Source organism: Triturus cristatus, chromosome 4_1 (genome assembly GCF_964204655.1).
Source record: "Triturus cristatus chromosome 4_1, aTriCri1.1, whole genome shotgun sequence".
In the NCBI taxonomy this organism is placed as follows: domain Eukaryota; kingdom Metazoa; phylum Chordata; class Amphibia; order Caudata; family Salamandridae; genus Triturus; species Triturus cristatus.
The window spans coordinates 1,230,373,474-1,230,394,296 of NC_140585.1; positions in this window are offsets into that span (position 1 = coordinate 1,230,373,474).

Consider the following 20,823-nt stretch of genomic DNA (forward strand, 5'->3'; position numbering starts at 1 on the left):
GGACACTTTTAGTATTGGAAATACATACTGGATACAGGTGAGATACACTAGTGGGACACTTAGGCTTGGAAATACATACTGAATACAGGTGAGCTACACTAGTGGGACACTTAGCATTGGAAATACATACAGGTGTGGGACACTTTGTATTGGAAATACATACTGGATACAGGTGAGCTACACTGGTGGGACACTTAGTATTGGAAATACATACAGGTGTGGGACACTTAGTATTGGAAATACATACAGGTGAGCTACACTAGTGTGACACTTAGTATTGGAAATACATACAGGTGAGCCACACTGGTGGGACACTTAGTATTGGAAATACATACAGGTGAGCCACACTGGTGGGACACTTAGTATTGGAAATACATACTGGATACAGGTGAGCTACACTAGTGGGACACTTAGTATTGAAAATACATACTGAATACAGGTGAGCTACACTTAGTATTGGAAATACATACAGGTGAGCTACACTGGTGGGATACAGGTGAGCTACACTAGTGGGACACTTAGTATTGAAAATACATACTGAATACAGGTGAGCTACACTTAGTATTGGAAATACATACAGGTGAGCCACACTAGTGGGACACTTAGTATTGGAAATACATACAGGTGAGCTACACTGGTGGGACACTTAGTATTGGAAATACATACTGGATACAGGTGAGCTACACTAGTGGGACACTTAGTATTGGAAATACATACTGGCTACAGGTGAGCTACACTTAGTATTGGAAATACATACAGGTGAGCCACACTAGTGGGACACTTAGTATTGGAAATACATACAGGTGAGCTACACTGGTGGGACACTTAGTATTGGAAATACATACTGGATACAGGTGAGCTACACCTAGTATTGGAAATACATACTGGATACAGGTGTGGGACACTTAGTATTGGAAATACATACAGGTGAGCTACACTGGTGGGATACAGGTGAGCTACACTAGTGGGACACTTAGTATTGGAAATACATACTGGATACAGGTGAGCTACACTAGTGGGACACTTAGTATTGAAAATACATACTGGATACAGGTGAGCTACACTAGTGGGACACTTTTAGTATTGGAAATACATACTGGATACAGGTGAGATACACTAGTGGGACACTTAGGCTTGGAAATACATACTGAATACAGGTGAGCTACACTAGTGGGACACTTAGCATTGGAAATACATACAGGTGTGGGACACTTTGTATTGGAAATACATACTGGATACAGGTGAGCTACACTGGTGGGACACTTAGTATTGGAAATACATACAGGTGTGGGACACTTAGTATTGGAAATACATACAGGTGAGCTACACTAGTGTGACACTTAGTATTGGAAATACATACAGGTGAGCCACACTGGTGGGACACTTAGTATTGGAAATACATACAGGTGAGCCACACTGGTGGGACACTTAGTATTGGAAATACATACTGGATACAGGTGAGCTACACTAGTGGGACACTTAGTATTGAAAATACATACTGAATACAGGTGAGCTACACTTAGTATTGGAAATACATACAGGTGAGCTACACTGGTGGGATACAGGTGAGCTACACTAGTGGGACACTTAGTATTGAAAATACATACTGAATACAGGTGAGCTACACTTAGTATTGGAAATACATACAGGTGAGCCACACTAGTGGGACACTTAGTATTGGAAATACATACTGGATACAGGTGAGCCACACTGGTGGGACACTTAGTATTGGAAATACATACTGGATACAGGTGAGCTACACTAGTGGGACACTTAGTATTGGAAATACATACTGGATACAGGTGAGCTACACTGGTGGGACACTTAGTATTGGAAATACATACTGGATACAGGTGAGCTACACTAGTGGGACACTTAGTATTGGAAATACATACTGGCTACAGGTGAGATACACTAGTGGGGCACTTAGTATTGGAAATACATACTGGCTACAGGTGAGCTACACTAGTGGGGCACTTAGTATTGGAAATACATACTGGCTACAGGTGAGCTACACTAGTGGGACACTTAGTATTGAAAATACATACTGGATACAGGTGAGCTACACTTAGTATTGGAAATACATACTGGCTACAGGTGAGGGACACTTAGTATTGAAAATACATACTGGATACAGGTGAGCTACACTAGTGGGACACTTAGTATTGAAAATACATACTGGATACAGGTGAGCTACACTTAGTATTGGAAATACATACTGGATACAGGTGAGCTACACTAGTGGGACACTTAGGCTTGGAAATACATACAGGTGAGCTACACTAGTGGGACACTTAGTATTGAAAATACATACTGGATACAGGTGAGCTACACTAGTGTGACACTTAGTATTGAAAATACATACTGGATACAGGTGAGCTACACTAGTGGGACACTTAGGCTTGGAAATACATACTGAATACAGGTGAGCTACACTAGTGGGACACTTAGTATTGAAAATACATACTGAATACAGGTGAGCTACACTTAGTATTGGAAATACATACTGGATACAGGTGAGCTACACCTAGTATTGGAAATACATACTGGATACAGGTGAGCTACACTGGTGGGACACTTAGTATTGGAAATACATACTGAATACAGGTGAGCTACACTTAGTATTGGAAATACATACAGGTGAGCTACACTAGTGGGACACTTAGTATTGGAAATACATACTGGCTACACTAGTGGGGCACTTAGTATTGGAAATACATACTGGATACAGGTGAGATACACTAGTGGGGCACTTAGTATTGGAAATACATACTGGATACAGGTGAGCTACACCTAGTATTGGAAATACATACTGGATACAGGTGTGGGACACTTAGTATTGGAAATACATACTGGATACAGGTGAGCTACACTAGTGGGACACTTAGTATTGGAAATACATACTGGATACAGGTGAGCTACACTAGTGGGACACTTAGTATTGGAAATACATACTGGATACAGGTGAGATACACTAGTGGGGCACTTAGTATTGGAAATACATACTGGATACAGGTGAGCTACACTTAGTATTGGAAATACATACAGGTGAGCTACACTGGTGGGATACAGGTGAGCTACACTAGTGGGACACTTAGTATTGGAAATACATACAGGTGTGGGACACTTAGTATTGGAAATACATACTGGATACAGGTGAGTTACACTAGTGGGACACTTTTAGTATTGGAAATACATACTGGATACAGGTGAGATACACTAGTGGGACACTTAGTATTGAAAATACATACAGGTGAGATACACTAGTGGGGCACTTAGTATTGGAAATACATACTGGATACAGGTGAGCTACACTAGTGGGACACTTAGTATTGGAAATACATACTGGATACAGGTGAGCTACACTTAGTATTGGAAATACATACAGGTGAGCCACACTGGTGGGACACTTAGTATTGGAAATACATACTGGCTACAGGTGAGCTACACTAGTGTGACACTTAGTATTGGAAATACATACAGGTGGGATACAGGTGAGCTACACTAGTGGGACACTTAGCATTGGAAATACATACAGGTGTGGGACACTTAGTATTGGAAATACATACTGGATACAGGTGAGCTACACTAGTGTGACACTTAGTATTGGAAATACATACTGGATACAGGTGTGGGACACTTAGTATTGGAAATACATACTGAATACAGGTGTGGGACACTTAGTATTGGAAATACATACTGAATACAGGTGAGCTACACTAGTGGGACACTTAGTATTGGAAATACATACTGGATACAGGTGAGCTACACTAGTGGGACACTTAGTATTGGAAATACATACTGGATACAGGTGAGATACACTAGTGGGACACTTAGGCTTGGAAATACATACTGGATACAGGTGAGCTACACTAGTGGGACACTTTGTATTGGAAATACATACTGGATACAGGTGAGCTACACTAGTGGGACACTTAGGCTTGGAAATACATACTGGATACAGGTGAGCTACACTTAGTATTGGAAATACATACAGGTGAGCCACACTGGTGGGACACTTAGTATTGGAAATACATACTGGCTACAGGTGAGCTACACTAGTGGGACACTTTGTATTGGAAATACATACTAGCTACACTAGTGGGACACTTTTAGTATTGGAAATACATACTGGATACAGGTGTGGGACACTTAGTATTGGAAATACATACTGGATACAGGTGAGCTACACTGGTGGGACACTTAGTATTGGAAATACATACTGGATACAGGTGAGCTACACTGGTGGGATACAGGTGAGCTACACTAGTGGGACACTTAGTATTGAAAATACATACAGGTGAGATACACTAGTGGGGCACTTAGTATTGGAAATACATACTGGATACAGGTGAGCCACACTGGTGGGACACTTAGTATTGGAAATACATACTGGCTACAGGTGAGATACACTAGTGGGGCACTTAGTATTGGAAATACATACTGGCTACACTAGTGGGGCACTTAGTATTGGAAATACATACTGGATACAGGTGAGCTACACTAGTGGGACACTTTGTATTGGAAATACATACTGGATACAGGTGAGATACACCTAGTATTGGAAATACATACTGGATACAGGTGTGGGACACTTAGTATTGGAAATACATACTGGATACAGGTGAGATACACTAGTGGGACACTTAGGCTTGGAAATACATACTGAATACAGGTGAGCTACACTAGTGTGACACTTAGTATTGGAAATACATACAGGTGAGCTACACTAGTGGGACACTTTGTATTGGAAATACATACAGGTGAGATACACTAGTGGGGCACTTAGTATTGGAAATACATACAGGTGGGATACAGGTGAGCTACACTTAGTATTGGAAATACATACTGGATACAGGTGAGCTACACCTAGTATTGGAAATACATACAGGTGAGCTACACTAGTGGGGCACTTAGTATTGGAAATACATACTGGATACAGGTGAGCTACACTAGTGGGACACTTAGTATTGAAAATACATACTGGATACAGGTGAGCTACACTAGTGGGACACTTAGTATTGGAAATACATACTGGATACAGGTGAGCTACACTAGTGGGGCACTTAGTATTGAAAATACAGGTGAGCTACACTTAGTATTGGAAATACATACAGGTGGGATACAGGTGAGCTACACTTAGTATTGGAAATACATACTGGATACAGGTGAGCTACACTTAGTATTGGAAATACATACAGGTGAGCCACACTGGTGGGGCACTTAGTATTGGAAATACATACTGGATACAGGTGAGCTACACTAGTGGGACACTTAGTATTGGAAATACATACTGGCTACAGGTGAGATACACTAGTGGGGCACTTAGTATTGGAAATACATACTGGCTACAGGTGAGCTACACTAGTGGGGCACTTAGTATTGAAAATACATACTGGATACAGGTGAGCTACACTTAGTATTGGAAATACATACAGGTGAGCCACACTGGTGGGACACTTAGTATTGGAAATACATACTGGATACAGGTGAGCTACACTAGTGGGACACTTAGTATTGGAAATACATACTGGATACAGGTGAGCTACACCTAGTATTGGAAATACATACTGGATACAGGTGTGGGACACTTAGTATTGGAAATACATACTGGATACAGGTGAGATACACTAGTGGGACACTTAGGCTTGGAAATACATACTGAATACAGGTGAGCTACACTAGTGTGACACTTAGTATTGGAAATACATACAGGTGAGCTACACTAGTGGGACACTTTGTATTGGAAATACATACTGGCTACAGGTGAGATACACTAGTGGGAAACTTAGTATTGGAAATACATACTGGATACAGGTGAGCTACACTGGTGGGACACTTAGGCTTGGAAATACATACTGGCTACAGGTGAGATACACTAGTGGGGCACTTAGTATTGGAAATACATACTGGCTACAGGTGAGATACACTAGTGGGGCACTTAGTATTGGAAATACATACTGGATACAGGTGAGCTACACTTAGTATTGGAAATACATACAGGTGAGCCACACTGGTGGGACACTTAGTATTGGAAATACATACTGGATACAGGTGAGCTACACTAGTGGGACACTTAGTATTGGAAATACATACTGGATACAGGTGTGGGACACTTAGTATTGGAAATACATACAGGTGAGCTACACTGGTGGGATACAGGTGAGCTACACTAGTGGGACACTTAGTATTGGAAAAACATACTGGATACAGGTGAGCTACACCTAGTATTGGAAATACATACTGGATACAGGTGAGCTACACTGGTGGGACACTTAGTATTGAAAATACATACTGAATACAGGTGAGCTACACTTAGTATTGGAAATACATACAGGTGAGCCACACTGGTGGGACACTTAGTATTGGAAATACATACTGGATACAGGTGAGCTACACTAGTGGGACACTTAGGCTTGGAAATACATACTAGATACAGGTGAGCTACACTAGTGGGACACTTAGTATTGGAAATACATACTGGCTACAGGTGAGCTACACTAGTGGGGCACTTAGTATTGGAAATACATACTGGATACAGGTGAGCTACACTAGTGGGGCACTTAGTATTGGAAATACATACTGGCTACAGGTGAGATACACTAGTGGGGCACTTAGTATTGGAAATACATACTGGATACAGGTGAGCTACACCTAGTATTGGAAATACATACTGGATACAGGTGTGGGACACTTAGTATTGGAAATACATACTGGATACAGGTGAGCTACACTGGTGGGACACTTAGTATTGGAAATACATACTGGATACAGGTGAGCTACACTAGTGGGGCACTTAGTATTGGAAATACATACTGGCTACAGGTGAGATACACTAGTGGGGCACTTAGTATTGGAAATACATACTGGCTACAGGTGAGCTACACTAGTGTGACACTTAGTATTGGAAATACATACAGGTGAGCTACACTAGTGGGACACTTAGCATTGGAAATACATACAGGTGTGGGACACTTAGTATTGGAAATACATACTGGATACAGGTGAGCTACACCTAGTATTGGAAATACATACTGGATACAGGTGAGCTACACTAGTGTGACACTTAGTATTGGAAATACATACTGGATACAGGTGAGCCACACTGGTGGGACACTTAGTATTGGAAATACATACTGGCTACAGGTGAGATACACTAGTGGGGCACTTAGTATTGGAAATACATACTGGCTACAGGTGAGCTACACTAGTGGGGCACTTAGTATTGGAAATACATACTGGATACAGGTGAGCTACACTGGTGGGACACTTAGTATTGGAAATACATACTGGATACAGGTGAGCTACACCTAGTATTGGAAATACATACTGGATACAGGTGTGGGACACTTAGTATTGGAAATACATACAGGTGAGCTACACTGGTGGGATACAGGTGAGCTACACTAGTGGGACACTTAGTATTGGAAATACATACTGGATACAGGTGAGCTACACTAGTGGGACACTTTTAGTATTGGAAATACATACTGGATACAGGTGAGATACACTAGTGGGACACTTAGGCTTGGAAATACATACTGAATACAGGTGAGCTACACTAGTGTGACACTTAGTATTGGAAATACATACAGGTGAGCTACACTAGTGGGACACTTTGTATTGGAAATACATACTGGATACAGGTGAGCTACACTGGTGGGACACTTAGTATTGGAAATACATACTGGATACAGGTGAGCTACACTGGTGGGACACTTAGGCTTGGAAATACATACTAGATACAGGTGAGCTACACTAGTGGGACACTTAGTATTGGAAAAACATACTGGATACAGGTGAGCTACACCTAGTATTGGAAATACATACTGGATACAGGTGAGCTACACTGGTGGGACACTTAGTATTGAAAATACATACTGAATACAGGTGAGCTACACTTAGTATTGGAAATACATACAGGTGAGCCACACTAGTGGGACACTTAGTATTGGAAATACATACTGGATACAGGTGAGTTACACTAGTGGGACACTTTGTATTGGAAATACATACTGGATACAGGTGAGCTACACTGGTGGGACACTTAGTATTGGAAATACATACAGGTGTGGGACACTTAGTATTGGAAATACATACTGGATACAGGTGAGCTACACTAGTGGGGCACTTAGTATTGGAAATACATACTGGCTACAGGTGAGATACACTAGTGGGGCACTTAGTATTGGAAATACATACTGGCTACAGGTGAGCTACACTAGTGGGGCACTTAGTATTGAAAATACATACTGGATACAGGTGAGCTACACTAGTGGGACACTTAGTATTGGAAATACATACTGGATACAGGTGAGCTACACCTAGTATTGGAAATACATACTGGATACAGGTGTGGGACACTTAGTATTGAAAATACATACAGGTGAGCTACACTAGTGTGACACTTAGTATTGAAAATACAGGTGAGCTACACTTAGTATTGGAAATACATACAGGTGAGCCACACTGGTGGGACACTTAGTATTGGAAATACATACTGGCTACAGGTGAGATACACTAGTGGGGCACTTAGTATTGGAAATACATACTGGATACAGGTGAGATACACTAGTGGGACACTTAGGCTTGGAAATACATACTGGATACAGGTGAGCTACACTAGTGGGACACTTTTAGTATTGGAAATACATACTGGATACAGGTGAGATACACTAGTGGGACACTTAGTATTGAAAATACATACTGAATACAGGTGAGCTACACTAGTGGGACACTTAGTATTGGAAATACATACTGGCTACAGGTGAGCTACACTAGTGGGACACTTAGTATTGGAAATACATACTGGCTACAGGTGAGCTACACTAGTGGGACACTTAGTATTGAAAATACATACTGGATACAGGTGAGATACACTAGTGGGGCACTTAGTATTGGAAATACATACAGGTGAGCTACACTGGTGGGATACAGGTGAGCTACACTAGTGGGACACTTAGTATTGGAAATACATACAGGTGTGGGACACTTAGTATTGGAAATACATACTGGATACAGGTGAGTTACACTAGTGGGACACTTTTAGTATTGGAAATACATACTGGATACAGGTGAGATACACTAGTGGGACACTTAGTATTGAAAATACATACAGGTGAGATACACTAGTGGGGCACTTAGTATTGGAAATACATACTGGATACAGGTGAGCTACACTAGTGGGACACTTAGTATTGGAAATACATACTGGATACAGGTGAGCTACACTTAGTATTGGAAATACATACAGGTGAGCCACACTGGTGGGACACTTAGTATTGGAAATACATACTGGATACAGGTGAGCTACACTAGTGGGACACTTAGTATTGGAAATACATACTGGATACAGGTGAGATACACTAGTGGGACACTTAGGCTTGGAAATACATACTGGATACAGGTGAGCTACACTAGTGGGACACTTTGTATTGGAAATACATACTGGATACAGGTGAGCTACACTGGTGGGACACTTAGTATTGGAAATACATACTGGATACAGGTGAGCTACACTGGTGGGGCACTTAGTATTGAAAATACAGGTGAGCTACACTTAGTATTGGAAATACATACTGGTGGGACACTTAGTATTGGAAATACATACTGGCTACAGGTGAGCTACACTACTGGGGCACTTAGTATTGGAAATACATACTAGCTACACTAGTGGGACACTTTTAGTATTGGAAATACATACTGGATACAGGTGAGCTACACCTAGTATTGGAAATACATACTGGATACAGGTGTGGGACACTTAGTATTGGAAATACATACTGGATACAGGTGAGCTACACTGGTGGGACACTTAGTATTGGAAATACATACTGGATACAGGTGAGCTACACTGGTGGGATACAGGTGAGCTACACTAGTGGGACACTTAGTATTGGAAATACATACTGGATACAGGTGAGCCACACTGGTGGGACACTTAGTATTGGAAATACATACTGGCTACAGGTGAGATACACTAGTGGGGCACTTAGTATTGGAAATACATACTGGCTACAGGTGAGCTACACTAGTGGGGCACTTAGTATTGGAAATACATACTGGATACAGGTGAGATACACTAGTGGGACACTTAGGCTTGGAAATACATACTAGATACAGGTGAGCTACACTAGTGGGACACTTTTAGTATTGGAAATACATACTGGATACAGGTGAGATACACTAGTGGGACACTTAGTATTGGAAATACATACAGGTGAGATACACTAGTGGGGCACTTAGTATTGGAAATACATACAGGTGGGATACAGGTGAGCTACACTAGTGGGACACTTAGTATTGGAAATACATACTGGATACAGGTGAGCTACACTAGTGTGACACTTAGTATTGGAAATACATACTGGATACAGGTGAGCTACACTAGTGGGACACTTAGGCTTGGAAATACATACTGAATACAGGTGAGCTACACTAGTGGGACACTTAGTATTGAAAATACATACTGAATACAGGTGAGCTACACTTAGTATTGGAAATACATACTGGATACAGGTGAGCTACACTTAGTATTGGAAATACATACTGGATACAGGTGAGCTACACTAGTGGGACACTTAGTATTGGAAATACATACTGGATACAGGTGAGCTACACCTAGTATTGGAAATACATACTGGATACAGGTGTGGGACACTTAGTATTGGAAATACATACAGGTGAGCTACACTGGTGGGACACTTAGTATTGGAAATACATACTGGATACAGGTGAGCTACACCTAGTATTGGAAATACATACTGGATACAGGTGAGATACACTAGTGGGACACTTAGTATTGAAAATACATACTGAATACAGGTGAGCTACACTTAGTATTAGAAATACATACAGGTGAGCTACGCCAGTGGGACACTTAGTATTGGAAATACATACTGGATACAGGTGAGCTACACTTAGTATTGGAAATACATACTGGATACAGGTGAGCTACACTAGTGGGACACTTAGTATTGAAAATACATACTGGATACAGGTGAGCTACACTAGTGGGACACTTAGTATTGGAAATACATACTGGCTACAGGTGAGCTACACTAGTGGGACACTTTGTATTGGAAATACATACTAGCTACACTAGTGGGACACTTTTAGTATTGGAAATACATACTGGATACAGGTGTGGGACACTTAGTATTGGAAATACATACTGGATACAGGTGAGCTACACTGGTGGGACACTTAGTATTGGAAATACATACTGGATACAGGTGAGCTACACTGGTGGGATACAGGTGAGCTACACTAGTGGGACACTTAGTATTGAAAATACATACAGGTGAGATACACTAGTGGGGCACTTAGTATTGGAAATACATACTGGATACAGGTGAGCTACACTGGTGGGACACTTAGTATTGGAAATACATACTGGATACAGGTGAACTACACTTAGTATTGGAAATACATACTGGATACAGGTGAGCTACACTAGTGGGACACTTAGTATTGAAAATACATACTGGATACAGGTGAGCTACACTAGTGGGACACTTAGTATTGGAAATACATACTGGATACAGGTGAGATACACTAGTGGGACACTTAGGCTTGGAAATACATACTGAATACAGGTGAGCTACACTAGTGGGACACTTAGTATTGGAAATACATACTGGCTACAGGTGAGATACACTAGTGGGGCACTTAGTATTGGAAATACATACTGGCTACAGGTGAGCTACACTAGTGGGGCACTTAGTATTGGAAATACATACTGGCTACAGGTGAGCTACACTAGTGTGACACTTAGTATTGGAAATACATACAGGTGAGCCACACTGGTGGGACACTTAGTATTGGAAATACATACAGGTGAGCCACACTGGTGGGACACTTAGTATTGGAAATACATACTGGATACAGGTGAGCTACACTAGTGGGACACTTAGTATTGAAAATACATACTGAATACAGGTGAGCTACACTTAGTATTGGAAATACATACAGGTGAGCTACACTGGTGGGATACAGGTGAGCTACACTAGTGGGACACTTAGTATTGAAAATACATACTGAATACAGGTGAGCTACACTTAGTATTGGAAATACATACAGGTGAGCCACACTAGTGGGACACTTAGTATTGGAAATACATACAGGTGAGCTACACTGGTGGGACACTTAGTATTGGAAATACATACTGGATACAGGTGAGCTACACTAGTGGGACACTTAGTATTGGAAATACATACTGGCTACAGGTGAGCTACACTTAGTATTGGAAATACATACAGGTGAGCCACACTAGTGGGACACTTAGTATTGGAAATACATACAGGTGAGCTACACTAGTGGGACACTTTGTATTGGAAATACATACTGGATACAGGTGAGCTACACTAGTGGGACACTTAGTATTGAAAATACATACAGGTGAGATACACTAGTGGGGCACTTAGTATTGGAAATACATACTGGATACAGGTGAGCTACACTAGTGGGACACTTAGTATTGGAAATACATACTGGATACAGGTGAGCTACACTAGTGGGGCACTTAGTATTGGAAATACATACTGGCTACAGGTGAGATACACTAGTGGGGCACTTAGTATTGGAAATACATACTGGATACAGGTGAGATACACTAGTGGGACACTTAGGCTTGGAAATACATACTGGATACAGGTGAGCTACACTAGTGGGACACTTTTAGTATTGGAAATACATACTGGATACAGGTGAGCTACACTTAGTATTGGAAATACATACTGGATACAGGTGAGCTACACTAGTGGGACACTTAGTATTGAAAATACATACTGGATACAGGTGAGCTACACTAGTGGGGCACTTAGTATTGGAAATACATACTGGATACAGGTGTGGGACACTTAGTATTGGAAATACATACTGGATACAGGTGAGCTACACTGGTGGGACACTTAGTATTGGAAATACATACTGGATACAGGTGAGATACACTAGTGGGAAACTTAGTATTGGAAATACATACAGGTGAGCTACACTAGTGGGACACTTAGTATTGGAAATACATACTGGATACAGGTGAGATACACTAGTGGGGCACTTAGTATTGGAAATACATACAGGTGTGGGACACTTAGTATTGGAAATACATACTGGATACAGGTGAGTTACACTAGTGGGACACTTAGTATTGGAAATACATACTGGCTACAGGTGAGCTACACTAGTGGGGCACTTGGTATTGGAAATACATACAGGTGAGCTACACTTAGTATTGGAAGTACATACTGGATACAGGTGTGGGACACTTAGTATTGGAAATACATACAGGTGAGCCACACTGGTGGGACACTTAGTATTGGAAATACATACTGGATACAGGTGAGCTACACTTAGTATTGGAAATACATACAGGTGAGCCACACTGGTGGGACACTTAGTATTGGAAATACATACTGGATACAGGTGAGCTACACTTAGTATTGGAAATACATACAGGTGGGACACTTAGTATTGGAAATACATACTGGATACAGGTGAGCTACACTAGTGGGACACTTAGTATTGAAAATACATACAGGTGAGATACACTAGTGGGGCACTTAGTATTGGAAATACATACTGGATACAGGTGAGCTACACTAGTGTGACACTTAGTCTTGGAAATACATACTGGATACAGGTGAGCTACACTAGTGGGACACTTTTAGTATTGGAAATACATACTGGATACAGGTGAGATACACTAGTGGGACACTTAGTATTGGAAATACATACTGGCTACAGGTGAGATACACTAGTGGGGCACTTAGTATTGGAAATACATACAGGTGGGATACAGGTGAGCTACACTAGTGGGGCACTTAGTATTGGAAATACATACTGGATACAGGTGTGGGACACTTAGTATTGGAAATACATACAGGTGAGCTACACTGGTGGGATACAGGTGAGCTACACTAGTGGGACACATAGTATTGGAAATACATACTGGATACAGGTGAGCTACACTAGTGGGACACTTTTAGTATTGGAAATACATACTGGATACAGGTGAGATACACTAGTGGGACACTTAGTATTGGAAATACATACAGGTGAGCCACACTGGTGGGACACTTAGTATTGGAAATACATACTGGATACAGGTGAGCTACACTTAGTATTGGAAATACATACAGGTGAGCCACACTGGTGGGACACTTAGTATTGGAAATACATACTGGATACAGGTGAGCTACACTAGTGGGACACTTAGTATTGAAAATACATACAGGTGAGATACACTAGTGGGGCACTTAGTATTGGAAATACATACTGGATACAGGTGAGCTACACTAGTGGGGCACTTGGTATTGGAAATACATACAGGTGAGCTACACTTAGTATTGGAAATACATACTGGATACAGGTGTGGGACACTTAGTATTGGAAATACATACAGGTGAGCCACACTGGTGGGACACTTAGTATTGGAAATACATACTGGATACAGGTGAGCTACACTTAGTATTGGAAATACATACAGGTGAGCCACACTGGTGGGACACTTAGTATTGGAAATACATACTGGATACAGGTGAGATACACTAGTGGGGCACTTAGTATTGGAAATACATACTGGATACAGGTGAGATACACTAGTGGGACACTTAGTATTGGAAATACATACTGGATACAGGTGAGCTACACTTAGTATTGGAAATACATACTGGCTACAGGTGAGCTACACTGGTGGGACACTTAGTATTGGAAATACATACAGGTGAGCTACACTAGTGGGACACTTAGTATTGAAAATACATACTGGATACAGGTGAGCTACACTAGTGGGACACTTAGTATTGGAAATACATACTGGCTACAGGTGAGATACACTAGTGGGGCACTTAGTATTGGAAATACATACAGGTGTGGGACACTTAGTATTGGAAATACATACTGGCTACAGGTGAGCTACACTAGTGGGGCACTTAGTATTGGAAATACATACTGGATACAGGTGAGCTACACTAGTGGGGCACTTAGTATTGGAAATACATACTGGCTACAGGTGAGATACACTAGTGGGGCACTTAGTATTGGAAATACATACTGGCTACAGGTGAGCTACACTAGTGGGACACTTAGTATTGGAAATACATACTGGATACAGGTGAGCTACACTAGTGGGACACTTTTAGTATTGGAAATACATACTGGATACAGGTGAGATACACTAGTGGGACACTTAGTATTGAAAATACATACTGAATACAGGTGAGCTACACTAGTGGGACACTTAGTATTGGAAATACATACTGGCTACAGGTGAGCTACACTAGTGGGACACTTAGTATTGGAAATACATACTGAATACAGGTGAGCTACACTTAGTATTGGAAATACATACTGGATACAGGTGAGCTACACCTAGTATTGGAAATACATACTGGATACAGGTGTGGGACACTTAGTATTGGAAATACATACAGGTGAGCTACACTGGTGGGATACAGGTGAGCTACACTAGTGGGACACTTAGTATTGGAAATACATACTGGATACAGGTGAGCTACACTAGTGGGACACTTTTAGTATTGGAAATACATACTGGATACAGGTGAGATACACTAGTGGGACACTTAGGCTTGGAAATACATACTGAATACAGGTGAGCTACACTAGTGGGACACTTAGCATTGGAAATACATACAGGTGTGGGACACTTTGTATTGGAAATACATACTGGATACAGGTGAGCTACACTAGTGGGACACTTAGTATTGAAAATACATACAGGTGAGATACACTAGTGGGGCACTTAGTATTGGAAATACATACTGGATACAGGTGAGCTACACTAGTGTGACACTTAGTATTGGAAATACATACTGGATACAGGTGAGATACACTGGTGGGACACTTAGGCTTGGAAATACATACTGGAGACAGGTGAGCTACACTAGTGGGACACTTAGTATTGGAAATACATACTGGCTACAGGTGAGATACACTAGTGGGGCACTTAGTATTGGAAATACATACTGGATACAGGTGAGATACACTAGTGGGACACTTAGTATTGAAAATACATACTGAATACAGGTGAGCTACACTAGTGGGACACTTAGTATTGGAAATACATACTGGCTACAGGTGAGCTACACTAGTGGGACACTTAGTATTGGAAATACATACTGAATACAGGTGAGCTACACTTAGTATTGGAAATACATACTGGATACAGGTGAGCTACACCTAGTATTGGAAATACATACTGGATACAGGTGTGGGACACTTAGTATTGGAAATACATACAGGTGAGCTACACTGGTGGGATACAGGTGAGCTACACTAGTGGGACACTTAGTATTGGAAATACATACTGGATACAGGTGAGCTACACTAGTGGGACACTTTTAGTATTGGAAATACATACTGGATACAGGTGAGATACACTAGTGGGACACTTAGGCTTGGAAATACATACTGAATACAGGTGAGCTACACTAGTGGGACACTTAGCATTGGAAATACATACAGGTGTGGGACACTTTGTATTGGAAATACATACTGGATACAGGTGAGCTACACTAGTGGGACACTTAGTATTGAAAATACATACAGGTGAGATACACTAGTGGGGCACTTAGTATTGGAAATACATACTGGATACAGGTGAGCTACACTAGTGTGACACTTAGTATTGGAAATACATACTGGATACAGGTGAGATACACTAGTGGGACACTTAGGCTTGGAAATACATACTGGATACAGGTGAGCTACACTAGTGGGACACTTTTAGTATTGGAAATACATACTGGATACAGGTGAGATACACTAGTGGGACACTTAGTATTGAAAATACATACAGGTGAGCCACACTGGTGGGACACTTAGTATTGGAAATACATACTGGCTACAGGTGAGCTACACTGGTGGGACACTTAGTATTGGAAATACATACTGGATACAGGTGAGCTACACTGGTGGGACACTTAGTATTGGAAATACATACTGGATACAGGTGAGCTACACTGGTGGGATACAGGTGAGCTACACTAGTGGGACACTTAGTATTGGAAATACATACTGGATACAGGTGAGCTACACTAGTGGGACACTTTTAGTATTGGAAATACATACTGGATACAGGTGAGCTACACTAGTGGGACACTTAGCATTGGAAATACATACAGGTGTGGGACACTTAGTATTGGAAATACATACTGGATACAGGTGAGCTACACCTAGTATTGGAAATACATACTGGATACAGGTGAGCTACACCTAGTATTGGAAATACATACTGGATACAGGTGAGCCACACTGGTGGGACACTTAGTATTGGAAATACATACTGGCTACAGGTGAGCTACACTAGTGGGACACTTAGTATTGAAAATACATACTGGATACAGGTGAGCTACACTAGTGTGACACTTAGTATTGGAAATACATACTGGATACAGGTGAGCTACACTGGTGGGACACTTAGTATTGGAAATACATACTGGATACAGGTGAGCTACACTAGTGGGGCACTTAGTATTGGAAATACATACTGGATACAGGTGAGCTACACTGGTGGGACACTTTGTATTGGAAATACATACTGGATACAGGTGAGCTACACTTAGTATTGGAAATACATACTGGCTACAGGTGAGATACACTAGTGGGGCACTTAGTATTGGAAATACATACTGGCTACAGGTGAGATACACTAGTGTGACACTTAGTATTGGAAATACATACTGGATACAGGTGAGCTACACTAGTGGGACACTTAGCATTGGAAATACATACAGGTGTGGGACACTTAGTATTGAAAATACATACTGAATACAGGTGAGCTACACTTAGTATTGAAAATACATACTGGATACAGGTGAGCTACACCTAGTATTGGAAATACATACTGGATACAGGTGTGGGACACTTAGTATTGGAAATACATACAGGTGAGCTACACTGGTGGGACACTTAGTATTGGAAATACATACTGGATACAGGTGAGCTACACCTAGTATTGGAAATACATACTGGATACAGGTGTGGGACACTTAGTATTGGAAATACATACAGGTGAGCTACACTGGTGGGACACTTAGTATTGGAAATACATACTGGATACAGGTGAGCTACACCTAGTATTGGAAATACATACTGGATACAGGTGAGATACACTAGTGGGACACTTAGTATTGAAAATACATACTGAATACAGGTGAGCTACACTTAGTATTAGAAATACATACAGGTGAGCTACGCCAGTGGGACACTTAGTATTGGAAATACATACTGGATACAGGTGAGCTACACTTAGTATTGGAAATACATACTGGATACAGGTGAGCTACACTAGTGGGACACTTAGTATTGGAAATACATACTGGCTACAGGTGAGCTACACTAGTGGGACACTTTGTATTGGAAATACATACTAGCTACACTAGTGGGACACTTTTAGTATTGGAAATACATACTGGATACAGGTGTGGGACACTTAGTATTGGAAATACATACTGGATACAGGTGAGCTACACTGGTGGGACACTTAGTATTGGAAATACATACTGGATACAGGTGAGCTACACTGGTGGGATACAGGTGAGCTACACTAGTGGGACACTTAGTATTGAAAATACATACAGGTGAGATACACTAGTGGGGCACTTAGTATTGGAAATACATACTGGATACAGGTGAGCTACACTGGTGGGACACTTAGTATTGGAAATACATACTGGATACAGGTGAACTACACTTAGTATTGGAAATACATACTGGATACAGGTGAGCTACACTAGTGGGACACTTAGTATTGAAAATACATACTGGATACAGGTGAGCTACACTAGTGGGACACTTAGTATTGGAAATACATACTGGATACAGGTGAGATACACTAGTGGGACACTTAGGCTTGGAAATACATACTGAATACAGGTGAGCTACACTAGTGGGACACTTAGTATTGGAAATACATACTGGCTACAGGTGAGATACACTAGTGGGGCACTTAGTATTGGAAATACATACTGGCTACAGGTGAGCTACACTAGTGGGGCACTTAGTATTGGAAATACATACTGGCTACAGGTGAGCTACACTAGTGTGACACTTAGTATTGGAAATACATACAGGTGAGCCACACTGGTGGGACACTTAGTATTGGAAATACATACAGGTGAGCCACACTGGTGGGACACTTAGTATTGGAAATACATACTGGATACAGGTGAGCTACACTAGTGGGACACTTAGTATTGAAAATACATACTGAATACAGGTGAGCTACACTTAGTATTGGAAATACATACAGGTGAGCTACACTGGTGGGATACAGGTGAGCTACACTAGTGGGACACTTAGTATTGAAAATACATACTGAATACAGGTGAGCTACACTTAGTATTGGAAATACATACAGGTGAGCCACACTAGTGGGACACTTAGTATTGGAAATACATACAGGTGAGCTACACTGGTGGGACACTTAGTATTGGAAATACATACTGGATACAGGTGAGCTACACTAGTGGGACACTTAGTATTGGAAATACATACTGGCTACAGGTGAGCTACACTTAGTATTGGAAATACATACAGGTGAGCCACACTAGTGGGACACTTAGTATTGGAAATACATACAGGTGAGCTACACTGGTGGGACACTTAGTATTGGAAATACATACTGGATACAGGTGAGCTACACCTAGTATTGGAAATACATACTGGATACAGGTGTGGGACACTTAGTATTGGAAATACATACAGGTGAGCTACACTGGTGGGATACAGGTGAGCTACACTAGTGGGACACTTAGTATTGGAAATACATACTGGATACAGGTGAGCTACACTAGTGGGACACTTAGTATTGAAAATACATACTGGATACAGGTGAGCTACACTAGTGGGACACTTTTAGTATTGGAAATACATACTGGATACAGGTGAGATACACTAGTGGGACACTTAGGCTTGGAAATACATACTGAATACAGGTGAGCTACACTAGTGGGACACTTAGCATTGGAAATACATACAGGTGTGGGACACTTTGTATTGGAAATACATACTGGATACAGGTGAGCTACACTGGTGGGACACTTAGTATTGGAAATACATACAGGTGTGGGACACTTAGTATTGGAAATACATACAGGTGAGCTACACTAGTGTGACACTTAGTATTGGAAATACATACAGGTGAGCCACACTGGTGGGACACTTAGTATTGGAAATACATACAGGTGAGCCACACTGGTGGGACACTTAGTATTGGAAATACATACTGGATACAGGTGAGCTACACTAGTGGGACACTTAGTATTGAAAATACATACTGAATACAGGTGAGCTACACTTAGTATTGGAAATACATACAGGTGAGCCACACTAGTGGGACACTTAGTATTGGAAATACATACAGGTGAGCTACACTGGTGGGACACTTAGTATTGGAAATACATACTGGATACAGGTGAGCTACACTAGTGGGACACTTAGTATTGGAAATACATACTGGCTACAGGTGAGATACACTAGTGGGGCACTTAGTATTGGAAATACATACTGGCTACAGGTGAGCTACACTAGTGGGGCACTTAGTATTGGAAATACATACTGGCTACAGGTGAGCTACACTAGTGGGACACTTAGTATTGAAAATACATACTGGATACAGGTGAGCTACACTTAGTATTGGAAATACATACTGGCTACAGGTGAGGGACACTTAGTATTGAAAATACATACTGGATACAGGTGAGCTACACTAGTGGGACACTTAGTATTGAAAATACATACTGGATACAGGTGAGCTACACTTAGTATTGGAAATACATACTGGATACAGGTGAGCTACACTAG